The sequence below is a fragment of the Pezoporus occidentalis genome, unplaced genomic scaffold (genome assembly GCF_034315485.1).
Source record: "Pezoporus occidentalis ecotype Australia unplaced genomic scaffold, CSIRO_AGI_Poc_V1 ctg40, whole genome shotgun sequence".
NCBI classification, from domain to species: domain Eukaryota; kingdom Metazoa; phylum Chordata; class Aves; order Psittaciformes; family Psittacidae; genus Pezoporus; species Pezoporus occidentalis.
The window spans coordinates 4,508,488-4,535,974 of record NW_026915725.1 but is presented as its reverse complement, the minus strand read 5'-3'; the positions used below and the strand labels follow the sequence as shown (position 1 = coordinate 4,535,974).

General features: G+C 36.4%; 2 pseudogenes; both read left to right on the top strand.

Annotated features, from left to right (window-relative positions):
• Positions 1–2,009, top strand: part of LOC134171394 (macrophage mannose receptor 1-like) — a 31,586-nt pseudogene extending 29,577 nt beyond the window's left edge.
• LOC134171393 (macrophage mannose receptor 1-like) lies at positions 1,584–27,487 on the top strand (annotated as a pseudogene).

Below are 27,487 nucleotides of genomic sequence, written 5' to 3'. Positions count from 1 at the left end.
ACGCTAAGACCTATGAGGGTGACTGACACAGAAACATTAGAATAGGTTTTGTCCCTAGTAATCAAGGGGGAACTTAGACCAATAGTTTTCAATATTGTATTTATTTATGGCTACAGTACACCCACTTCTGTTTGCTGTATTTATTTACAGATGCCAAAAAAGGACAAAGAACATGGTCACATGAATATGTGGATACTGCTTACTCTGGTCCTCATCATTTTATTAGGGATGAGCTTCATTACTTATTTTTTATTCAAGATCAAAACTCAAAGTGAGACTGAAAGAGAGACGAGGCAGTACAGCACAGTGCTAGAATACAACTGCGCCCTAACTCGAAGGGATGATGAAAATGATTCTACCAACAAAAAGTGAGCAGAGTGTTTTCTAATGGGGTAACACAGCCAGATGATTAAGCTTAAAAAAATATATCTAGCTTGAACAAAGGAAATGCACCTAATAGATATTATGAACTAAAATTAGCAATTATTCCTTTCTTTGGAAAGGATTAAGAGCTATTGCTGTATGCTCTTCAAAAAATACTCTCATGACAGTGCAACCCAGTAATGTATAAAATGGCTAATTAAACAAGCATGAAACTAATGGGAAGTTAGATTTAAAACACCCTATTGCTCTCTCCTTTTAGAGATATGTGGCAGCATCACATAGAGGCAAGTGCTGACATACAGTAAGCACGCTTTCTGCAGAGCACTCAACCCCAAAGCCTGCGCTTTAAGACTATATCTCACCATAATGCACTGAAGCATGCATATGCTACTCAAGTAAAATGGTGTTTGGAATAAACAGAAATTTACATGAATTGGTTTTCCCCATTACTGCCTCTGTCTTGCACTCTTTAAAATTAAGTTTTAAAATTAATTTGTACTTTGTGGACTATTTTGAAAGGCTGTTTTTTTCTCCAAATCACTGGTTAAAAGAAAAGTTTGTAAAGATCAGGCTAATCTGTATTGGTGAGATAAATTCACATGAAATAACAGCACAGTAGTTCTACCAGTTGATCGGAGACAATAAATGCCAAATGTATACATAGCGCTCAGTCTGTCAAGTTACCAAGCAAAATTAAATTTTCCCTTCCAGGTTAATTCTTCACACTGAAAGAGTTGACATTGTTCAGTTCATCAAATGAAATGAGTACAACTCTTGTAGTAGTGAAGACCTATTTGGCCAAAAAATTTCCATGTATTTTTTTCTGAGTTTCCCAGGTACATATGTATGAGATTTCAAGCGCATTCATTTAAAGTGCACTCTCTGTTTCTTTGTCTTTGAGGGTATAGACTTCACAATCCCAGAGCAGAACCAAGAAAGATAATTCAGCAGAATGATGTTATACTGTTTGAACTTTGCCACTTGCAAATGGATGGAAACTTCACTTTCAGATGCAAAGTTTGAATTTTGTAATTATTTATAGATTTCAAAATACCACATGTGACAGGATATTTCCTTATTTAGAGCCCAGAGTTTTCTCTTTCAACTAAAACTTTCCAAAACTGAGAAGGAGCCACCATCAGCTGGTTCCTTAAGGACTTCTACTGCAGCAGTTAATTTCATCTCATCTGTTTGTGAATATGAAGAAAGAAATGAAACACTTGTATTTTTCTACAGCCTTAGCTTTCTTGTCTTTTGTTCATACTGCTTTGCAGACACTTGGTGAGTCTTTGTCTTTTGTCCCCTGCAAGAGTGGATGTAAACGCGGGCATTTTTGTTGTCTTGCTTGTTTCTCAGGCTCTTAGAGATTTTCATGCAGCTTGACTACCCTGCATTTTATATTTATCCTAACCAACTGGTGTGGTCTGTAGAAGCTTAAATAGGTACAGAATCAGAGATTTTGGTTAATTTTTAGAGTTAAGACAGAATAAAGCTGGGAATCAGAAGTCAGGAGAGTCATGTGTGCAGATAAAGATTTCCGTTTGGATACAACTTAATTATTGGCTATGTCTGCTCTGTGAAGTTCATGGACTTCACAGTGTGCTTCACAGTCTTTGTCTGTATATGTGAGTGACTTACAACAAATGAAAAAGAGAAAGGAATTAAATAGGGTGTTGTATGTGTATCTCCTAGCCTTAGGATGAGGTTGTGTGGATGAGATGGAGCTTGTGGACTGATGTGAGATGTTAAGATTGTGGCTGAGTAGACACCAATGAAAAAAACAGAACAAGCCTGAAATAATCACTATGGCTTTTAGTGTAAGGATGAGAGGCATAGTTATGCTGCATGCTGTATGATGTCTTGAAAATCAGGCAGCTGTGTTCAGACTGATGTCCAGCACTGAATGACCTGCTTTACATGCCAACAGTACAACTGCAGTACTGGGCAGCCTTTCCCAGAAGGGCCTGTTTGTCTTGATGGAATACTAAATTAGGCTTCCTATAATCCTATGGAGGTGTTAGCTAGTTTTTTCAGCATTCACACATTGCCTTTCCATGACAATGTACAGACAGACAGGCCCACAGCTATGGTATCTTTATCTCTGTATGCTGCTCAGTGTTGGTTCTTGTGAGAATATTTGTGATTTGATTGTGTGAATTACATCAACTTCTTATGATACACATTCTAATGAGAGAATAATGGAACAGGGTGAGATAACAAGTCACTGTTCCATGGTTTTTCTTCCTAAAAAAGAAATCCAAACCATAAAGAACATGCCGAAGGAGCAAGAGTCACAGGAGGCTCACTCACTGACTGTATTAAGCACAAATGCAACCCCGTGGATATGAGCTAAATCTGTAGCTCATGAAGTGATGGCAAACTTCCAAATCTTCAGTAAGGTCTCTTGAAAGAAATGTGTATTTCAGGGGAAAGTTAATGAAAATTGCATTATAGTGATGACATTTTTGATGCTGCCATAATGTACTTTATGTGCTCTTATTCCTCTCTATTGTATTTACATGTACTTACCAGAGGAAGGGAAAAGCCCTGTAACTACTTCAGTCTACTAAAAGATGTCTCTGTCATGCCACAGCATTCCTTACAGAAGAAACAAAAATGTTTCCTATAAGTCTACAGTCGGGGTAAAAGTTGTCTGGGTGTGTCTATCAGTAGCTAACACCCAGGAAAAGACCAGTATGCTTTAAATATGTCTGCATTCAGCAGAAAATAATCTGAAAAGTGAGACTAAGCCTAATTCTCCTTGCCTCATCGCTATTTGTGGTAACAGTAGTATAACTTTCTCTACCAATGCTAATCCTTGTTCTGTTTTACAAGATTAGTTTACAGTCAATGGAAAGATGCAGTTTCTTTTCTGAAAGACATGAAATGAGAAAATTGGCTCAAAGGTCTTACTGAAATAGCAGCAGTGCTAGCCCTTCCCTTGTAATGTCTGAAATTACATTTCAAGACAAAGTTGTCCTAACAGACAAATGTATGTGCATCTGAGAGCAGGATGTAGGACACCAAAATACGGCATTAATGAAGATATTAGAAAGGCTGCCCAAAAGCTAACTTTTCAGTGCTATATCGCAGACTATTTGTCATTTTGATGGGAATTGCACTGGAAAACCAGTGTAATTCAATATCAACCACCAATTACTACCACCATAGTTTTGACTAGTATTACTGACAGTTATTTCCTGGTGCAATATTACATGGCATACCCTGAAATATCCCAGAACATCCTCGATATAAACTTGCAAACATGAAGTATTTGGCATTATAAAATTGCTGGGACACTGACGCTTGAGTCTACAATTAAAAAAGAATGTTAAAAATCTGAAGTGAATCAGCAATAAAGAAACACAATGAAAAATAGAAAACTTTTCTTCTAATGAATCAATCAAGAAATTCCATATACTTTTCTCAACAAAAGAGAAAGTTAGGGGAAGTTTTAAACACAGCTCATTAGCACTTGCCCAGGGAACAATTTTGCTAACAGTAAGCTCTCGCCAGACAGTTTAGAAATTCCAATTACCTAAAAAACCATGCAGACTAGAAATAGGGAATACTTTTTTCAAAATTCATCGAATCATTTAGGTTGGAAAAGACCTGTAAGATCATTGAGTCCACCTGGAAATCTAACACTGCCACTTCCAACACTTAACCATGTCCCTAAGCACCACATCTACACATCTTTTAAATACCTCCAGGGGTGGTGACTCCGCCACTTCACTGGGCAGCCTGTTCTAATGCCTGACTACCTTTTCAATGAATAATTTTTTCCTAATATCCAATCTAAACCATCCCTAGTGCAGCTTGAGGCCATTTCATTTCATCCCATTGTTTATTACTTGGGGGAAGAGACTGATCCCTACCTTGCTCCATCCTTCTTTTGGATAGTTGCAGAGAGCATAAGGTCTTTCCTGAGCCTTCTCTTCTCCAGACTAAACAACTCCAGTTCCCTCTGCCATTCCTCATCAGACTTGTGCTCCAGACTCTTCACCAGCTTTGTTGCCCTTCTCTGGACCCCTTCAGCACCTCAATGTCTCTCTGTAGTGAGGGGCCCAGAACTGGACACAGAATTTGAGGTGCAGCCTCTTCAGTGCTGAGTACATGCAGATGATCACTGCCATTGTCCTGCTGGCCACACTATTTCTGATACAGGCCAGGATGCTGCTGGCCTTCTTGGCTGCCTGGGCACAAGCTGGCTTATGATAAGCAGCCATCAATCAGCATCCCCAGGTTTATTCTGACAGCTTTCCATTCACTCTGCCCCAAGCCTGTAGTGTTGCCAATGTAATTAATGGTGGCATAGTTTGAAAATAAAATTGTCTATCATTGGAAATGTTTGCATTTCAGTTGTATTTCAGCCAAGCGTTATTCAGGCATACGCCATGAGCTGCTGAACAGGTTTTCAGTGTAGATAATGACCAAGGTACAGTTTTGCTTTATTGATCTCTTTACACTATTATTTTTTCACCTGGAGATTATCAAATTGACTGGGGAAACTGAAAATAAAGGATGACAGGCCCATCTCTGCTGAAATCAATAGCAAGCTCTTTTTTGCTTAACAAAGAACAAGCTAACAGAAGAGTATGGGTTTGGAGGGTCTGAGCTAATTTGCTCCAGAATCTCATTTCATAAGTAAGCTTGTAGTTAAATTTTCTCATAAATTTTTGTGCAAGGTGCTTATACAAACTGCAACACTAAATTTCCTTTTTCTCATACAGACAATGACAGATTTTGGAATACAGTTTTAATAATATTATGATGAATAGCTGATATAAAAATGGTATATGTATCTATAAAACAGATTTTTGCAAATACTGTACAAATTTTATACAAAACACTATGAAAAATCTAAAGACTTTCTGGATTTATGCAAGACTAGAATAAAGGCCCTGTATTAATTCCATTATAATGAAGCAAACTTGTAACAAATATTATCAAATATTTGTCAAATATCAGTGTTTCAGTTTTCAAAGCTTATTCCTTACATATAACTATAGAATAGCCTTACATTCAGATAAACTATTATGCTAAACAGTCTTTTGCCATTCACTACCCTTATTTGCAGAATAAACTGTTTATTGCCAGTAAATAAGGAATCTGTACTGAAACTTAGAAAGCAGACATTTATTATCCTACTCTGAACTTTGACAATGCAGAGAATTTCCTAAGAAATTTTATTAGTATTCAACTCTTTTGGTTACCTAGATCTGATTGACAGCAAGAGATCCTCTCTCTGGATTGAGTTGAACAGTCTGAATCTCAACAGTGGCTGGCACTGGAGCGGTGACATTCCCTTCAGGTACTTTAAGGGGGCACCAGGTAATCATTTTCTTAGCAGTTTTTTGAATTAATGTTTCCCGACAGTATGATGAGTGCATATTAATTACAGTCTTGTAGTATTCCCCATGAACATGAGGGAATTGAGTTGAAAGCTTATAAAATATGTGAAACTAAAAAGCTGAGAGTGATGCTTTTCTTCACTGGGTATATCACAAGTAACTTCAAGCAAAAGAGCTAAATAAACTCATTTTGTACCAGAAACAGACTCAATGAGAAGCCCTAGTTGAGCTGTAGCATACTAAAAATGCCTTCAAGTCAGTTAAATACTCTGTGTTTCTCTTCAGCTCTCACGATGGTTATCAGACCCTGCATCCTGCAAGGACTCAGCTGTCAGTGAGCATCAGTCTTGCAAAGCCTTCCCCTTCACTGTTTATGCTTTTCCTCTTTCACTCTCTCCTCTTTAACATTCAAGTGAGACTGTAAATAGAGTTCACATCATTGGCAGTTTATCTTTGAAAGTAACTCGATTGTCATAGCAACAGCCAGTTGCAGAAAATACTGTATGTTTGCTTGGTGAATAAATGCACATATATTTTGGCCTTCCACAAGTCTCAAAGGTGCCACCTGTTCTTATCTCTCACGGAGGACAAAGAGAAAGCCCAGAGCTGCTAGAGGGTTTTCTACCTTTAGCTGAGCTGGTTAAATTCCTTAAGCCTTGCAGAGAAGAGGAGCAGCTGGCTCTCAGGTCAAACATCCCACACCCTTGAAGTTCCTGTATTCCCATGCGGTGGCTATTATGAATTAATTATACATGTCCAGTTTACTGCAAAATTATTGTAAGTTGTATCTTTGGGGGGGGGGGGGGAAGGAAGTTATCACTCTGCAGATATCTCTAAGAAGGGGAAAACACTGTCCATTCTCCAGGGACAGTGCTCATGGAGAACCTTCTGGAGAGCTGATTGCAGTGGCAAGCAGAGAAGAGACAGCAATTGTGAGTGCGTGTAACTGGGCTCTGATTGCAGCAAGGAGCAAATCAGCAGCCAAGCTGCCAAAGGGATATGCAGAAAGGTCCTTTCCCAAAGACTTGAGTGGAACTTTTTTGTTCCAGCATACCACTGAAAGCTATTGGACCAGAACCTCATATAGAAAGGAAAGACTCCCCAACAAGGGCATTGTGGAAATGAGGAAATTAGTTTTCACATACGATTTGGTATGTCCCATCCAAAAGGTTTGCCTTATACTTTATTTTAGGCATTTAATATTATTATTTTTGTGCTCTGCTAAACACATCTCTTGAAACTAGAAGCTATTTAACATGCTCCCACAAAGAGGAAGCTTACCCTGCCAGGCTTCATCCAGAGTAGGTTCCCACTCTTCCCTGCTCAACCACCAGACATGTCTAAGCAATTGGTGGCACTTTGCTTCTGTCTCATGTTTTTAACAAATAATATTAATTCACTAAGCTTGGTTTAGCTCTACAATGCAGAGCTAGAACTCTAATTTTAAAGTTTTGAAGTCTGCTTTTACTGTTAGCACCTGACGGTTCTTACTCTCAAGGACACTCTTCTCTCTTTACATTTGTAAAATTCCTTGTCTGAATATGAGCTATGTTAGGATGTTACCTTACTGTGTGCCTGCCCCAAAAAATCAGCTCAAACTTAACCTGTCTGATTTTATGAATGTACATGAGTGTTTTAAGCTCAGTACTTAGTCCTATTAGTATAATTGGGTCCTGGCAACAATTGTGTATAAAACTAGATGTTTCATGAGCTGTGAAACTATGAACTCTGATTTCCTACAGTCTGTGTTATGGCATTGCAGCTGCAGCAGTAACAGGTACCCTGGGTTCTTCAGTCCAGCATCTACTGACTGGGCAACAACATAATTTATTCTGCAACTGGTTGTGAGCTATGTATTCCTTAAGGGAGGTACTGCTGATCAAACAGGGAGGGGAGGGGGGAACAAGAAAAGGACTTGCTGCAGTCTTTCCATCAGTGCAGGCTTAAAGTTTGGTATTTCTATAGTGTGAGCCAACAGTTTCCACAAAACTTATAGGAATGTCTTATTTTTGAGACTACTATTCTGTAATTAAATATGGCAGAAGTGTTTGTTATGCAACAAGCAAAAATTATAAAGTAAAGAAGTGTTCGATGGGTAGTTTTAAATTACATTTCTTATCTCCAGTAGAAAAGTAACTGTAGCAAGTCCTGAGTTTGCAATTGGCATATGAAAATGCTGGAAGTAAATTGCTCTTTTAGCTGCTGACATAGAATATGTGTTACATAAAATTAATTTGATTTTTATTCAATGAAGGAAATCCTGAGCCTCAGCCTGAGAAACTGTGCAGTACTAAATCCTACAAGAGATGCCAAATGGGAAAAACAGTCGTGTGACCTGACAGTTGGCTATATCTGTAAAAAGGAAAACTCCACACTGGATCCTTTCATTCTTCCATCAAGTATGTCAAGCAAATAAAAACCCTTTGACAAAAACAGGATTTATGTCCCTAAATGAAATTTCATGGCTATTTAAAATTTTTTTTTTTAAAAGCATTGTCATTTGTTGTTCTGCTTTAATAAGTGGCACAGCACAAAGCATACTGTTTTTTTTTTTTAACCAAATCGTTTAAATACTGAAATGTTGTTGGAACCCGGAAACCACAGAAGCCACTTTTATTTCAGGTTACTCTTCACAACTCCAGAGGCACTGGTCTAAGCCATACACCTTCACAAATGTATCATGGACTGCATGAATATGAAAATACAGTTAGAGATGCCTCACCCTTCATGCGGAGCATTCTAATAAGAGAACACTGAGACTTACCATGGAAGGCTTGGAACGATGGTACCAATAGGCTCAACCACCTTCTCAGTGGGATTTCTGGAGAACACAAAGATGGCAAAATTAGCAAGATCCTTCAGCCCACTTTTCTACTATGCTTTCCTCTGATTTATTTAATGAAACTTAGTATGGAAAGCCTTTTGTGTAGAGAGTTATTTGGGCTGCAGTAATAATGTCTTTAAAACATAATTGAGTGGGGTACATTGTGTGAAGACACTATACATGGAATTCCAAAATAGTCCTCTGTCCAGAACCTATTATTCTCCTCTTGTTTAAATGCAGTATGTTTTCTACAAAAGTCCAGTGTGCAACAACGAAGTCTAAAATGTACAAGGAATGGAGTACTACTTATTTATAAACATTTAATTTTCCTGATTTCCAATGTAATTGCAACTATTCTAGGCTTCAGTTTGCACAGCTTAATAACTTGAAATATCTGTTGATTTGCAGGTGATGCAGAGCCTGTTAAATGCCCAGAAGGTTGGCTGATAGAGATCACTGTTTTGTGGCTCATAGAGATCCCAGAGACTGGAAAGAAGCCCTAATTTCCTGCAATGAGAGCAATGGCAATCTGGCCAGTATCCACAACCCTGAAGAGCATGGTTTCATACTGCCTCAACTTGGCTACAGTGAGTATTTCTACAGATTTCTATCTGATGTGACAGATTTCTATCTATTGATATAGTTGTAGAATTATATTATTAGATATATTACAGGTTTAAAAAATATATCTTTTTTTGTTTGTTATGAATATTTATAGGGAAGCCCACAGATATGTAGGTTTAAAAACCCCTCAACTGAACACCAAAAATACACAAGGGGTCATTGGTGCTGTCTTCATTTCCTTTTTCTTTCTGTTTGTTTTGATCTTAATTTGTGGTGTTGGTTTTCTGTTGGTTTTCTTTTTAATATGTTTTTTTTACTGGATGAAATCACTTAAAGGAAATAGCAGCTGAAGTTACTGCAATATTTGGGCTGATTATCTGCCTCAAACACCTTGTAGCTATAGATACAGTAATGAGCTTTTACAGATAAAGCTGAGGAGTCTCATTTCCTGCTGGTATCTAATTTTTTAACTTCTTGAAAGAAGACTGTGCATTAGATCTTAAAATAAACTCCATTGTTATTTAATCTGGGTGAATTTCTATTGTACTTTCTGCTTATTTGCATGAAGTTTTGCTCCTATGGACTATTTCTGATTGGGTACTAACACAGCTGAATTTCTGTTCTTAGAAGCTGTGGACGAGCTATGGATTGGTCTGAATTACCTCAACGCTCAAGTGTACTTTGAGTGGAGTGATGGAACTCCTGTGACATACACCAAATAGGTGCCTGGAGAACCAACCCATGCAGTTAATGGGCAAGAAGATTGTGTCACTGTGGCAGGAGAGGTAGAATCATTCCACATTTGTGTAGCACTATACTATTTGATTTTTGTTTCTCTTTCTAGGGTTTTTTTGAATGCAAGTCAGAAACAGGTCAGAGAACGGCATCTTTGTTCACTACAAAAGTTGTTTGTTCTAAGCTAAATTTAAAATTACATTAAAGATAACTAAATCAATGCTCATATCTGATTGTGAGTACATTATATGCCAAGCAAACCTTAACAGTCTGCCTGTGACAGTCAGTTAGCTTAATATAACCACACAATTAAGCATAAATACTTGGAATTCATTAAAAAGTACAGATCTTTATTCTCCCACTGAAACAATATTTTAAACAATATAATCAATAAAGTTTCAAAAACAAACAGGTTCTACCTCACTATTTTTCACCTCTTTCCAAAGTGAATCTAGGATGGATACTGGGCAGACAGTGCCTGTGATAGAAAGAGACTGCAGAAGAGTCTCACTACAAGGAGTTTCTGGGACAGCAAAGGCTGATCCTGCCTGCCTGAAGGTAAAAAGAAAGCTTAACCAAGTATCTGGTTAGCAAAAATCCATTGCACAATTTCCAAGTGTGAAGTCTGTTTTCACAAGTTCCACTTGACATTGATAGTTTTTGCCTCCCCCTTCCCCTCCCCCAACAAGTGTGATTGTACATCAGATTCAGGGTGATAATTTTCATTATATTCCCTTTCTTAAAATAGTTATTTTGAAATTTTTTTAGTCAATATGAGTCATGCCCATTATCTCTCAGAACTGCCTGTGAAAGAGGCTGAAGCCATTACTGAGGTTTTCTACATATTTGTTATATTATTCTACAACCACCTGTGGTTGTCTTAAGACATACTAGAGACTGGGGTCCATTTCTGGACTATGTGACATAATGCAAGATGATGACAAATTTCACTATTGAGGCCAAACTAAAACAATCAAATTGCTTTTATGAGTGAGTCTGTTTTGAACAAGTAATTGTATTCTATTGCTTTCCTCCCACCCCCCTCTATTTTTCCCTCTTTTTACTTTCCTGTGTACTACAGTTCTGTATTTAGTAACATTTCCCACAACCCCATATGGGGAACAGAGCTAAGACTTATTGTGCTAGATAGAACTAGGCAGCAGTCAAATACTGAAACCAGATTTTATTTACCTTTCTTGGGTACAGCAAGCAAATCTTGAGCTGGTATAGAAGGGAAAAAGTGACTTGGAATTCAGGTGTAATTTTGAGGCTTTTGCTTTTCAATATTTTTTTATGCTACCTCTTCAGTCACACTTTTTAAGTGAACTGATGAGTCAAAATAATCAGTCTAGTTACTATTCTTCTGGCATAGAAACGTCAGGAAACTTGAGTTAGCATCTCACTATAAAACAGACTACTCTTTGGTTCTGACCAAAGAAGTATTTTATTCACCTTATTCTGAATGCATTCTCCATTCTGTGTGCCTCTGACTTCTTTATCAGTTAAAATTTATCAGTTATTAACTGTTAAAAAAGCTGGACTCATGCATTAAATCTTCTGTCTACATGCTTAGTAAGCTTAGTTTCCAGTAGCACACTGGAATTCAAGTTAATACATTATCATATTTGGTTATATTAAAAATAAGTTGATTTAAGAGTATACACTGAAGTTCAACTACTATAACGTATGCTTTTACTACTGCAAGTAAATTTCACATGTTCTTGACAGGGCTGGGAAAGACATTTTGGAAAAAAATGTGAAACCAGAAAAAAAGAATATATTTTTTCTGGGAAAAAAAAAACAAAACAAACCAACAATAAATACCGTGTGTCTTTTCTAACTAAATATATTTTACACATTCATGTTTTCCAGTACTTTACTCTGAAAAAAAACAGATCACAGCTTCTTCTGTTTGTAAGGAGCAGTTTTTCACTATAGCGCAGCTTCACCTGCTATTGAAACTAGTCTATCTGGTACCAGTTAAGCACATACTTCCATGTAAAAGGAAACCTAACAGAGACTCCATTCATTCTAGTCTTGTGTAGTTTACGATGATGAGAAATGGCAGACTAAGGGAAAGCTAGGCTTAACCCCTATCTGACTTCTGTCATTTCAGATATGAGCAAGCTTACCTACCAGCCTCATTGGTCTGAGCTCTGAGAAGTATTTTTGGATTGGTCTCTCAGACACAGAATAGCAAGGCATGTTCAAGTGGGTGACTGCTGAAGGTGTTCTGTAGACAAACTGGAATGCAGCAATGCTTTACTCTGCCATTGGAATAAATTTATGCTACCAAGGAACTTTCTATGTTGTAATTCTAAACTGTTACCCAAATTTGCTAAAACATATTCATATGATGGCACATACGAACATTCTGCCTTTGAAACAGGAGCGTCACTGATACATATACTCAGCACTGTTTAGGCCACAACTCGAATACTGTATTCAGTTTTGGGCCCCTCACTGAAAGACACTGAAGTGCTGGAGGGGTCCAGAGAAGGGCAGCAAAGCTGGTGAAGGGTCTGGAGCACAGGTCTGATGAGGAACAGCTGAGGGAACTGTGGGTGTTCAGTCTGGAGAAGAGAAGGCTCAGGGGAGACCTTATCACTCTGCAACTACCTGAAAGGAGGCTGTAGTGAGGTGTGGGTCAGTCTCTTCTCCCATGTAACAAGTGATGGGATGAGAGGAAATGACCTTAAATTGCACCAGGAGATGTTTAGACTGGAGATCAGGAAATGTTTCTTCACCGCAAGGGTTGTCAGGCATTAGAACAGGCTGCCCAGTGAAGTGATGGAGCCACCATCATAGGAGGTATTTAAAAGGCATGTAGATGTGGTGCTTTAGGGGCATGGTTTAGTGGTGGACTTGGCAATGTTATTTTTACAGTTGGACTGAATGATCTTATAGGTCTTTTCCAACCTAAATGATTCTGTGATTTTCTATGATGCCATGAAAGTACTTCTTTCCTGGCTCTTCACTGCAAAAGTAGAATCAAACTGAGTGGAAAGCATGAAATCCCTCCCAGCCTGTGTTGCCAGATCCTTGCAGTGAGTGGTATAGGAAAGAGGCAGGCAAGGGGTTATTCATGTGCTTGTAAAGCTTTTCAGAGGAGAGGGAAGATGATGAACTCCATTTGCTGGTTTCCTCTTTTCACAACACTCTTCCTTTGAGCAGACACTACACTTAAAATTTTGAACAATCTTTGGTAAACTAATCACATGAGCTGTAAAACTGTCTAGGGAACCACTTTAAAACACATTTCAATTTTCTTCTATATGTCACAAAGGAAATGAAGCTGTTTGTGTTGTCCTAAGGACTGGAAATGCAGCTGTACTATGGGATATTCAAAACTTTGAAGTAAAGGCAAAATTTCTATGCAAAAAACTAGCTGAAATAATCACTCTTCCTCTTGTTCCCCAAACCATTTCTGATTCCAGATGTCCCTTGGGCTGGGATACAAGCGATAGCATTAATTCATATTTCAGAGTAATGATTATTTTTTCCAACACTCCTACTCATGAGACAGAAGAGCATCAAACAGGGCATCTAAATTCAGAGAATGGCATGCTATTGCATAAACATAGTAAGCTTATGTACAATATACAGAGCTATCACTCTGGCAGTGATACATTAGGTTATCCATCTAGCATAATCTTTAATCCATGTTATACCTCATAACTGTAATGGAATTTTTCCTAGTTTGCTTGTACAAGGCAGTCAGCAGATTTGTCTTTAACATGCTGAAACAGTGTTCTACCTATATCTATAGGGTTTTGTGAGAGAAGAAAAGCAAAAGAAAACATGAAGCCCGAGATTTTTGCAAAGGAATAGAAGGAGACCTGGCTGCCATTAGAAGCGAAGAAGAGCAAACTGATAGAAAACTTAAAAATGTAAGTAAACAAACTACCTAGTAATTTATATTTTTGTGCAACAATAAATTTATATAGGACTAAATTATAATATGTTTGTGTTGCTCCTGAGATAATTAGCTGAAAATCTTTATCTGTTTAACATCATAGTCATAAGAAAAAGAGCTGAGAATATGTTTCATATGGGTACCATTTTCAAAGACATTTTTGGAGTTCCTAAAATTTGTCATCAACTGCAAATCTCTTAAATTAAAGAATACCAATCCAACAACCAAACTGAATGCTTCTCCTTCAGGCCCATTTGTAAGATTGTTCAATGAACTGTCTTGAAATTAAATTGTGTCTTCCAGAAAATCTGAGCATTTTATTTCTAAAATGAACACTAATTACAACATCAGTGAAGAAAAATAATGTGCTGTGTTTTCAGCACAATCATTTGCAAAGTAGCAAATTTTAAGGCATGACCTTAACCTACTTGTTAATGGGAGTTACTTGACCCATTTTGTTATTTTTAAAATCTCTTTAAATTTTATCTTCAGTAAGTGTGAGAGTTATCGTCCCATGTAACTTTCAAAATTTAGCAGCGCTAACCACATACATCCCTTTCCTCCCTGATACATTTTTTCATGCTCTAGAAAAAGAAACACCATCATCTCAGCCTTTCTGGATAGGTTTGCGGTGTTTGGATTCTGATGCTGGGCTTTCCTGGAGTGATGGATCACCAGTATTTGACCTCGCCAGTTTCCTTCTGTTCTGACTTTGGCTGTTGTAGCTGTTTTCATGACTGGTGAGGATGAAATTTATATAAGAATTCCCAAAATGTCTACCTAGGTAGCTCTAAATCGTAATTCTCTATGCTGGTTTAAAAGAGGCGAATAAATCCTGAGGCTACACTATCACAACAGTGATGGCATAGAAAACTAGATAGAGTGCTAATTACAGATACAGACATGATTATCTACGAGGCAAACACAAGAAATGTTTCTCTTGATTTTTATTAGTCTCTGGTGATACACTGCCACATTCTTTTCCCCTGCTATTGATTTATAACCTCATTCGATTCAAGTTTCCATGGGACTGCAAAAGCCTGTAAAACACTGCATAAGCCCAGAGCATTTCTTTTTTCTTGTGGAGTGACTGTATTGCTTTGATAGGCCACATCATAGACTGCACAGGTGTAAGAGGAAAGTAAGGAGTGGTTTGAAACTTCAGTTCTACTTCTCTTTCGTTCCAGGGTACAACTTTTTTCCCCTGTATGATAAGAATGAAAAACAAAGCTGTGTTTCTTCTTTAGGTGGATTATGAGAAGAATGCTTATATTGACAACATTGCATTTGAATATTGTGGAGCAATCAGGACAGGGTCTTCCATGTCCTGGATTATGGTGCCCTGTCATAGCTGGATTTGTAAAATAAAGAAAGGTAGGTTACTTTATACTCTAAAGTCACATTAGGAATAAATTTAAGATTAATCCCATTCTATCAAAACTGGAATTTCTCCAAGTTACATGCTGGTAGAAAATTTGGTAGATTGAATGGGAATTTTGCTTAAGGACAAATAGGTCAAAACATAAATACTTTCAGAATGAAAGATTTCAGCTGTTCCTGATAAACTTTTTTGGTTTGTTTTATTTAAAAGAGTATATTATATGGTAAGCTTTGCTAAAAATATACTTGCTTATATAATTATGAAATTATAGAAAATAACGTAAAAGCAACCTCAAGGTCTTATCTGGTAAAATCCACTCCTGAGCACAAAAATTTTTTTTTATCAAAACAGATGCTTTGACTGACATGAAAATATATGTTTCTTGGAACTTTCACTTACTCCCAATTTGGGGGTTAAGGGGACAGAGAGGAGAAAAAAAATTACAATTTGGAAGAAAAAAAATCACTTTAAATTTCTGTCTCCTTTGTGAAAAGAAATTCCTCCACCCAGGTGTAGCTAGAATGCTACACAAGGACACTCTAGTCACCTACTCTAATCCACCTACTCTAATCTAAAGTCTACCAGCATACTAGAATAATTCACTTTGTAATATGACATGTAAAGAAACTCCTATAAGAACAGGCTTGCTGAAATGAAAAGATGGTAATCTAAACTTCAGAATTTATATACTTTAAGACAATAGTCAGGCTCACATCTTCCTTTCATACGAGTAGCAAAAACTTCTATATTTACACTACTATGTGTGTGCGGGAGAGGACGGGTGTTCAAAATCTAACAACTGTTGAGAAGTATACTTAGCAAAATAAGAGAGAAATTGTATTGAGTTACACATTTTACTTCCAAGACTTAGGAAGTAAGGTTATTTTGATGGCTCCCTGCACTCCTTAACACAAGCAGTAAGGGTTAATGTTTAAAGTGATATTTTTCTAAATAACATTATTTCTGTGCTAGTGAATTATTCAGAATAATCTGATATTAACCAAAACATATTGTCCTTGCTTCTCATGCTTCAAAAGTAATAGTCATGGACATCTATCTCAGAGAAATGTAAAGACACATTTCGTGGTAACTTCTTTTGTAAGACCTCACCTGCATGACCAGCACTAAACTAAAAATCATTAGCAAAAGTGTCAGTAGTTGTATACTGTTAATTATTAGTAGTATATAAAGGACAGAAATTACAGCCTGAAGAAATTACCATCACTAGTCAGCAGTGCATAATATCATACTGAAAGATGTTGAAATAGTCATAATACTTTGTACTTCCAGAAAAGAAATACACTTTTGCCTTTAAATCTTTTAATGAATCATGCCAGAGACTATTTGTAAAAGGTGACATGACTTTTTTTTGTACCCAAGCACGTGTGTTACACACTTACTTTATTTATTGTAATTACACATACAGCAACACAAACATTACAAATTATTCCATGGAAAAAAGTTAAAAAGGTGACATTTGTCTTATATTTTCATGCATGTTGGCCTCACATGTTTGAAGAAACATTGCTCCAGTATCCCACTCTGAGTGATGTGGAAATTTCTCATTTCATTTTTTTCTCAAAAATTGATGGAAATTCAGTCAAATGTGATTCTTAACAAAGTGGCTTCATAGAAAAAAACCAAACACCAAAGAACCCAAACAAAACAGCCAAAAGTTTCACAAGTAAATGAATACTAATAAAATTTAAAACACTTCAAAGCAAAAAACAATGCTTAGTATTTGAATTTTTTGTCCAGATATACGACAATGTCCATGAAGAATCTCTGAGGTGAAGTGTTTTTACGCTTCAGTTTTCTTTCAGAAACAAGTACTCATTCAGATTAACTTCAATCATTTAATTTAGGCAACACTCCTGATGTGCAAGATGCACTTGCAAAAAAATCTACCAAGACAGAGATGTAGGCCTGTAAAGCCCTGAACATCCATGTTTTTCTCTATACCAAAGATACTATATATATATTTTCTGTGTTGAATATTTAAAATATGAAAAATTTATAGACATTAAGACACTTTCCACTAATTGAACACTTATACTGGTTTAATATTTCAGAAACATATTACACCTTCATTTTTTTTCCCCATTTCATTACAGGGACACTCTTAAAACCAGAACCTCTGGACCCTCCTGCCAGTATGCTTCTGTTTATTTTCTCTTATCTGAAGGGTGGTATCATGTAACAACACCAAGTTTGTGTAAGAATTGTGAAGAATACAGAGACTCCTCTTCTGTGTGTCAGTATTTGAAGTCACAGAAGATGGCTGGATTAAAAAAAGAGACAAAAGAATATTTTTTCAGCACAGAAAAGACCTCTCTGGAGAAAGCCAGAACATTCTGCAAAAACAATCATGGTGATTTTGCTATTATTGGAAATAATAGTGAAAGAAAATCTTTGTGGAAAAGTACAAGAGGAAATTTGGCTATCTTCTACAATATATGGCCTGTACACCCTGCTGCATATGATTGTGAAATGCAGGAGAACGTGCTTGTTGCATAATACTAAAACACTTTATTAGCAGTAGATATAAATGTTTCATGAAAAAAAAATATGACCAAATATATGTAAGGAGCAATGAACAGGCAGACTGGTTGCATACTGAGAAAACTGTCTTTTTGAGAGGGTGGTTATTTCTCATCTGAATATCATAGTCCAGAATACATGGTAACGTGTAGATGTGAGGCTACTGGCAGCATATCTCTGGCAGTCATAGACCATGCCATATTGCTGCACAAAACAACTATTTGAAGAAAGATTTAGCCTGATCCAGGTCAGGGACTGATGAACTAGGACCTGCATGAATTGGTTTTCCTGCAACACACATCAAAACTGTTCATGTATTTCAAGGGCACTGCCTATACATTGCCTGAGATTGTTCTGTTGGGCATGTGCCAAAGCTATGACAGGGGCATGGTAACAGTTTAAAGGCATGGCTGCCTCCTCAAACCTCTGCCATAATCCTGTCAGGTTTACTAATACCAAAGTAGCTACATAATCTCCTTTCTGTGTCATGGTATTAGATGCCTGCTTTTATTATATGGGAAAGGATATGAAAGGAGGAAAACAACAGACAGCTTGAGACACATGAATTGCACGGCTGCTTAAGTACCAAAAACAGTATACTTTTTTTTCTCAGATCTTCATTTCTTCTTCAGTTGAGAACAACCTCGAAAGCTTTTGAAAGCATACCGCTAATGCAGCCAAAACTGGGAAAGCAGCATTAAAGATGATAAAGCAAAAATATGTGTTGTATGGTATTTACTTCATCAGGGGTGCTCCCTGGTCACTACATGACCATTTCTACAATGTGTATTCTTCTATTTGCTTCCATAACACAAAAGTTACATTTTCTTATATTAGATAAGTACTAAATATTAGAAAGCACTAACTAAATGCACTTTTTTTGTTGTTGTTGTTTAGATCTTAAAAAATGGCAAATTGGAGCCACACCTCATAGGATTAATTCAGAATGCTCATTGACAGTTACGGTAGATAAACAAGCTGTATCAAGACTCACAGAAAGCGGTTGTAAAGGTTCTGTACTGCCAGAATTCCTTCTGGAGGGACCACTACAAGGGAGCTAAATGCAGGTTCAGAGATTTATATTGCACGTGGAAATGAGTGCTCTCCCTTGGTTCAACTACACTGCAAAAACACTGCTTTTATGTTTTTATAGGGAATATACATGCTATGAATACTTAGGTAATGTTAAAAATAATGGAATTTTTCTTCTTTGACTTAACATGCAAGGATTTAGTTCTCTAAGGGCTTCCAGTACTAATGGAAACTCAAATTACAGACTTGGCTGTGACTTTTTTAAAAATACTTTTGTCGTGCTAAGGTAGATATTTCTGAACTTTTCCATGAACATTGTCTGAGCAACTGCTACTGTTTTGTTGCTGGTCTTTTTCAGTTGGGTGGATGGAAGCGTGGTGCACTATGTAGCTTGGGCACTGGGTGAGCCCAAATTTGCCACAGATCAAGAAAATTGTGTGGTCTTAAATAAAGAGGATGGTGAGTTACAAGACTTCTTTAAAAAAGTATTTTTATGGGTACTGTTCTTCCCCCATATGTTAACCATATCTTACCAATTTTAATCCATTCTTTCCCAGCAAATTGGGAAAATATACATAATAAAGTCATTACATCTGAGTTTTTTTCAGGAACAATATCAGCCACGAAAGTGGAATATAAGAAATTTATTTTAATGGCGAATGCAGGGACAATTCCATCACTGATTTTTCAGCTGCACCAACAAAATGTTCTATTCAAATCAACAGCAAATTGGTCTTTCAAAAACTAGTTAGAGAACAGTTATCAAAGGAATAGAACATACATGCAGTTTCACATTTTATAGTGTTTTCTCCTGGAGAATGTCCTGAGGATTGGCTTTTATTTAAAAAAACAGATATGGTAACATCCATCTAAGCACAATGGTATTAGTCCTTGAGAAAGTGCAAGAGGGCTTTTGTGTCTCAGTTATGGATTGACAGTGATTATCCAAAGCTGCATCAAAAATTGAACCATTTTTCTAATGCTTGCAAAATGGAGGTTTTATAGATTTCTGTTTTCCTGAGAAGTGGTCATCTGAGGCAAACTGAAAAAAACGCTAAATTTCACACACTTAGAAAAAAAAAAGAACTGAATTCAACTGCAAGTACCAGCTATAGAGTAAAATCAGTGATCTCAGCTGGAACAAACCAGAAATAAAGCCAAATCTTTCCAAAGAGATTTCAATGTAAATTACATGTTTCTTCCCAAAAGGGACAAATCTGATGTACTTATTAAATGAGAGTTCTTTTTTCTAGTATATACAGTATTGTTATGAAAACAACCATAGAAACTCACACCAGTGGTGTTTATGGCAGTACAGGTTTTTTGCATTTTTATTACAGCTGCAGAATTGTTATATTCCACCAGCTATGCAAGATAAGTCTCTGAAAGTGTTATTGCCATGCCACAGAGCAGAGAGTGAGCTGGAAATGTGGAGAGGGCACGCTAGGCAGACTGATAATTATCAAACCCAATCCAGGGTGAGTGAGTATTAGTAATATGATGACTACACACTTTTTAATAACTATGAATCATATCTCCCATTAACTAAAGAGCTGTAAAATGAAAAAGGCTCAATGTATCCATGAAAGCACACTGACCACAGGTCAGAAACATTTTTCAGAAAGTTCATGTGATTTCATGTAAAACCCTCGGCTGGGCTTTTCTTGTACAGTCAGCACTCTTTTGTCTTTTACTAATAATGGAGTATGGCTTCTCAAAAATCTCTGTGTTAGTTAATGCATTAAAATTTCATCAGACTCCTGCTGTGGTTTATAAATGGTTGGTTGAGCTTTGCTGTGACTTTCCCAGTTCCCTAATAGAAAGACACAGAATAAATTTTCAATTTGTCAGTGCTTTTGACCTGGTTCCAGAGATGAGTCCCTGTTAACTTTGGAAAACTATTTTTTGGGCCTGAGCTAGGCTAATTTCTACTAAAACTAGTGTAATTCAAACCTAAATTCCTTTTGCTGTCACTCAGTAACAGTCTATTCTCATTTTTCCTCAGTGTTACAAATTTTTTGGCTCTTTCTATGAATACTGGTATAATGCAAGAAGAATTTATCTGGACCATGGAGGAAACCTGGCAAGCATACATAATGAACAAGTACAAGGTATAGTGCAACAGCCCTTCATGTAACAGATAGCATTTACTCTGTATATAATGGTCACTTCCTGCAAAGAAGTGGCAGTATGTAAATATATGTATTTTACAATATGTATACTCAATGTGGGTTACATGGCCATGGCATGAACCTTTTTTAGAAGAACTGGAGCTGTCCGTCTAGGGCATGCTATTGATAATAAAGATTGCCTCCTCCTGCTTCACACAAACTGCTTTACATTATTTATAGGGTATGAATTATCATAAAATAACAAATTGAGACCTTGCATTTGTAGTTTTAGACACAGAGAAAGAAAAGGAATCCGTGGTCTGCTTCTGCTAGAAATAGGAAGAGGTATATTACTATACCTCTCTGAAATGACTGTCTGCATTCTGAAACTTAATAGTAGAATGTCAGAAGAAAACACATTTTCACCTTGCCTGTGCTCCTGGTCATCCATCTGCAGCTGTGTACAGCTACACATTTCCATTAGTCAATCAGCTCATCTCGAGTATTGAAATAAGTGAACTCATTAGGTAACATGGGGTTTCATTAGGTAACAGGCATATTTTTTTATCTTTCCTCTTTCCAAGCTTGATTCATAGTTCCAAATACTTTAACTGCTTGAGACTCTTCACAGACAAAGGCTTAGCATAACCTTGAAATAATAAACTTGGTGAAATTTCTGATCAAATGCTAATTAAAAAAATATATATAATTATATATATATATACAAAATATATATATACAAGACTTTAATGATCTAAATAGTTAAGGATTTGTTTAGGAGCTGATATCTTGTCTGATGATGTGTTTATCTGCTTTTCTACTGGCTTTTTTCCAGCTTTTCTCACATATCATTTGAAGAACTTTTCAAGTGATCCCTGGATTGGTTTGAATGATATTCTCAGTGATCTCGACTTCTTTTGGAGTGATGGAAATGCTGTCTCCTATACAAGTTGGGGTCCAGATTCCCCAAAACCTGTAGAATCTGTTTTGTTTGATACTTTACATCCAGAAGATGGCCACAAAATACAACAGGTAAATACTGCTTAGTGTTTAACATCGTTAAATCTGAGCAATGTTACTTCAAGTAACAGTTCACTTTGATACAGATATTGGTTCAGCCTTCTCCCCAGCTTATTCATCTACCTTTACACTAGCAATTGCAATAAAAAATTTCAATGTTTGAGTATTCTAGCTATCTTAGAGCACAAAATGGCATTAAATATTAGATAGATTGAATCAAATTTTGGGTTTCATAGTGATTTGATTTTCATATAAAAATGAAAATATAAATGTAACATTCAGGTTTTAGAAGTTAGCACACATGGGGAGTATTTTCACATTTGACAAGTTAAGTCATGAAAAGGAAGAGGAGAGGATGCAGGAGGAAAGATTTCAATTCTTTTCTACTTCTTCTCTATTTAAAAATCATAATTGAATGGCTAAGGGTTAGTAGATGGCAACTGCTTTCTAAAGCAATCAAATTCTCTCCATTGCTAGCACTGAAATTAAACCTCAGAATGTTGCAAATAGCATTCTACATATTCAGGTCAATATAGACTGATTTGAACACCCACATTGCCTTTCTTCTTTATTTCCGTATCATGGTTTCAGAACTTGCCCTTCACACTATGTAATTCCTCTCTATATTCATCCTCCCTTCATTTTGACATCCACAACTCTAGAGAAACCCAGAAATCCTACAGCATCTTAATCTGCATCTGAGCCAATCTGCTCTTGCCCATCTAGCCACTGGCCAAGGCATGCAGGAAGGAAAATAGGACACAGTATAATACATAGCTCTACTGCTCCTCTAATAACACTCCCAAGAAATATCAGCTGGGGCGGCAGAGAAATACAAAGGTACATTCTAATTTTCTCCTTCACCTTCAAGTTACTAGAGATATCTCCTCCAGAAAATCCTTTTCAAAGGAGTGAAATAACATCAGAAAATTACTCAAGCTTGAGAAACCAGAGGCAAGAGCCACTAAAACAGACGTTCCTAAAATTTCTGCATGGCAACTTAGTAGTTTGTTTCAGGTTTTGACAAAGTTCCAACCTCCTAAGCACTCAGGTACCCTGATTTGGTGTAGTTGAAAGGGAAATCCTAAGAACTAGAGGTAATGATAACTGTGTGAAGAATCACCATTTAGATGATTCTGTCAATAATAACTACAATTTAAAGTCAGTTTTTCAAGTCAAATATAAAGCACTATCTCAGTTTATTTCATTCCTATTCAAAAGAACTTGCTGACAGTCACTCATTAGTCAAGACAGAAGGTATGACAGAAAGTTCTTGAAAATAATAGTGCCTTTCAAGTATATATCCTTGAAAACAACCAACCAAACAAGCAGGCTGAGCTGAAGTTAACAAAGATTTACAAGACAGTACCAAAGGGGAGCTGTCCACCACGAAGGAGGCCAGAACAGACAGAAAAGGGTAAAAGAAAGGTGTTTCTGGAGTTGTAATACAAACCCTACGATATTGTGATTCTAAAAAAGGAGTGAAACTACCCAGGGAGCTATAATACTTTGCTTTATAAGTTCTAGTATCAATGTACTCATATCCTTTTCCTTACTCCAACAGTTTGATTGTGTTTCTCTGATGAGAGGTCATGCTGATGACAGGAAAAAGGAACAACGAGGAGTGCATTAAACTCAGGTACATGCTAGAATAGCAGTGAGCTCTGTATTGCTAATCTTGAAATTTATATCACAAGGATTAAAATAACTTTTTTTGTTTAACATGCTCTAGATCAGTGATTTTTTTTTTTTTTTTAAAGGATCAGTAAAACCTGAGGGTCAGACATTAGCATGTGTCTGCCTAGACACTGATGGCACCTGGAAGACAGCTTCTTGCAAGGAAAAAATCTTTTCTCTCTGTAAAAAATCAGATGGTAAGCAATTGTATAAAAGCATTTTAAGTACAGGATGTGTAGATTTATCAACTGTGGTAAATATAAGAAGCCACTAGAAAAATACTTGGTTTAGACATTAGTATAAAGGAAGACATGAGTAGCTAACTAACTAGCTCTACATATTGACATGAATTATTCCCAGAAATAAATCAGTTCATAACACTAATTGCCAAAAGCCCAAGAAACAAAGGACTGAATATGCATTAATTTCTTAATTATTCATTATTATAGGAAAAGTCATTCACCTGCAATGAGATTTGTTTTGATTAGACATCATGAAATTCTGTATCCAGTTTGGGACACCAAAGTTTGAAAAGGCTGTCAGTCAGATAGAGTTTTCAGATGACCAGGATTACAAGAATTTAAAGGCAATATCATAATTGGTGTTGCACAAAAGAGTAAGAAGCAAAAGACTAAAGAGGATCTAGATTATGAATTTTGAATATTAAAAATGAGCCCTAAGGAATGGAATTAAATTCTCCCCTATGTCTGCTATCAGTTGAAAAGGAGTATCAGACTTAAATATGTCAAGGTAAACAGAAGCCTTTAATAAGTACTTTGAGCAGGTCAGGGAACCTCCATCACTACTGCTGGCTAAGAATAGACAGGATGAACATCAGTTAGGAATTATATAATTATATATCAACTTCATGTCACCTGTGAGCACAAGGATGAAATAAATAACCCCTTGAGGAGCTTTCTAAGCACAAACTTCTACGATTTCTATGGAAACAAGTATAAATATAATTTAACAATTTAGCTATATTCTTGCTTTTCTCAACATTATGGAGGATCTTGAACAGTTATAAATTTTAAAATTGCATGCCAAAATACAGTCTAAAATGATGTAATTTGAAAAAAATCCTCAGATTTGATATAAAACGTCTCTTTCCACTTTAATGTTCTGGAAATCTAATTTGAGTGCTGAATGTTCCTTAACAGGGAGAGAAATAGACTGTAGAAGACTCACAGGAAGAAAATGTAATTTGGCAGAACATTTAATTTTCATTCCATCTGCATTTATCTCCTCATCCAAAATCTTCCCATTATATAAATCACTATGGAATATATTCAGGAAGCAGTTTAAAAAAAAAAAATCCTGCAAGCCATGTTTAGTCATACCAACACTTTAATTCACAGTCACTGTTTCTCCTATAAGGTTTTGATCCTGTCAAAAAGAGAGACTGAAGACTCAGAAGACATTTTAAAAACAGCAGTTTTAACTAATCAGGAAGATATTTATGCCAGAAAACCAGCTGGATATTTTGTTGACTAGAGTAATTACAAAAATCATAATTAGAGGAAATCTATACTTCGTTGCATACTAGTGTATCTTCCCAAACACCTTGACAAATAAAGCAAAATATTCTCTAAAAATCAAAATCGAAGCCATACTCAAACTCATTATAGAACATGCTTCATTTCTTCTACAATGACAAACCTAATATTGTCTGTTTAGTTTTGTCTTACTAGTATAATCATAGAATAATAATGGGATATAAAAAATAATATAATGGGATAAAAAAAGTTTCATAAAATAACTGGATTCCAACTACCTGATCTCTTATCAGTAATGGCCCCTACTGAGCTACCACTACTTCCTGGAAAAAGCCCTGAATCAAAGCGGTACAAATCCTGGATACCTTTCCATAGTCACTGCTATTACTTTGAGGCCTCCAGGAAAAGAAGCTGGTCTCAAGCTCACCAGAAATGTGCCCGACTAGGTGAGTTTTCTTTTCAGAAAGATTGAAGATGTCATTTAAACACATGAAAGAATGGATGATATTGCTAAGCAAATCTTAAATTACTTTAAAACTTCAAACTTCAAGATTTTTAGCTTGCTTTTCTGAGTGTACTTTTTCACAATAAAACTTATGTCAAAGACAGAGGTGTCTGGTATCTCAAATACTAGGTGAAATATGAATATCCCCCAAAAACTAAATTCCTACTAGTTGTATAAACCTCAGTAATTGGGTAGGGAGATAAACACTTTTACAGTTCCAGGAAGACACAGACTTCAGAATAAACATTTTCTTTTTCTTCCCCAAGCAAGAGAGAATCCCCACACAATGTAAAATAAAAAAGTTGCCCTTGTTAGTTCCAGGGCACAGTTTATTAAATGGATCGCACTGGCTGGCCCACAACTGAGATGGAGGAGTCATTCAGTTTGTATGAATCAGTAAAACACGCCCAGCCATGCAGCTTCTGCAAGCTGGAGAGAAGAACAGTACGTGGACCAGGGGAGAGGAAAAGGCATTTTACATATTACATTTCTGACTTCTCCTGAGTGTCCAGTGACAAATGCCATGATGCAGCATATATTTCAGAATTCCGTGTTTTCATACACATAGGGAAGCGCTGCAAGAAACCCTCATATTCTCTCTTACGATTAAAAGTATCACTCAGACATACAGTGTTAATGTGTAGGATGTTTCCTCATGTGTATGAAAACATGGGCCTATGATTGAGTAAACAGAAAAAGTAGCTTTGCAAGATAATTTACTTTATAGCTGTTGACAGCAGAATTCCTGAAATGGTTCTACAGAAAAATAAATTACTACAGAATGTAAATATCACACTAATAACCAGAATGAAAGGTCACATTTGGAGACTGGTCTAATTCTAGACTTTTGCCTACATTTTACCCACTGGCCATGCCAGGAAGATCGTCATTTTCTTAAGACCCTAACACGGCTGTGTGTATTTGTAATGCGTAATATGTGTAATTTGCAGTGTGTAAGGGTTCCTTACACATCCTATCTACCCTTGCAGTACATAGTTTCAGGCACTGCTAAAAATGCTGCAGAGCTGCTGGTGGGTGATAGAGTTGTAGTGGTAACATACTTGGTGCTAACTACATCATATGTACCACTTTCAGCCTACTTGCACCACATTCTGTGTTGTCCTTGGGCTTCTCCAAATGGTATTGAAGGACATCAATTTTTCTTCTCCAAAATACCACAGGCTAAACAAAATCCATGTCCTTGTGCCAACTAGAATCCATACAGCTCAGAGTCATGCTCAAAATACAATGCAGTGATATAATAGACTAGTGAATACTGCATGCAAGAATCAGTGTCTTTTACATCTTTTTACATATCTTTTATGTGTTTATTGACTTACACTGTGAAAAAATGTGACATTGTGATGTGTTATTAATATTTTTTCAGCTACCAATTTGGTATCGGTAGGAGACTATACTGAAGTAAACTTTCTGGCAGACACCATTAAGATACTCCATGGAAAATCACCAAACTTTTGGATAGGACTAAAGAAAAATGAGAAAGATAATATCTTCTATATTTGATTATACATTACCATATCATACAAAATGATGATATGTTATATTAGAAAGAAATTAACTTTGTATAGTGGAAAAATACACACATATAAAAAATACATCAAAGTTTATTTCAAAGAATCCTTACGTATGCTTAGAAATGTACCTGAAACATTTAACGTTTTTGTTTTCCTCATCACAACTTATTCTGTCTAACCCCTGTATTTTATACATATATGCTCATTTTAAATATTAGAACAGTGTGTGTAGACAGACAAATCTGCAATGGATTTTGTCAAATGGCAAATGGGAGAACCTTCACACACAAGGCAGGAAGACTGCAGAGAAATGTATGCACTGTCTGGCTTCTGGAACACCAACATCTGTTAATTCAAAAAAGGATATATCTGTAAAAAAAAACAAAAATTAAGTAATATCTCTATACATTAA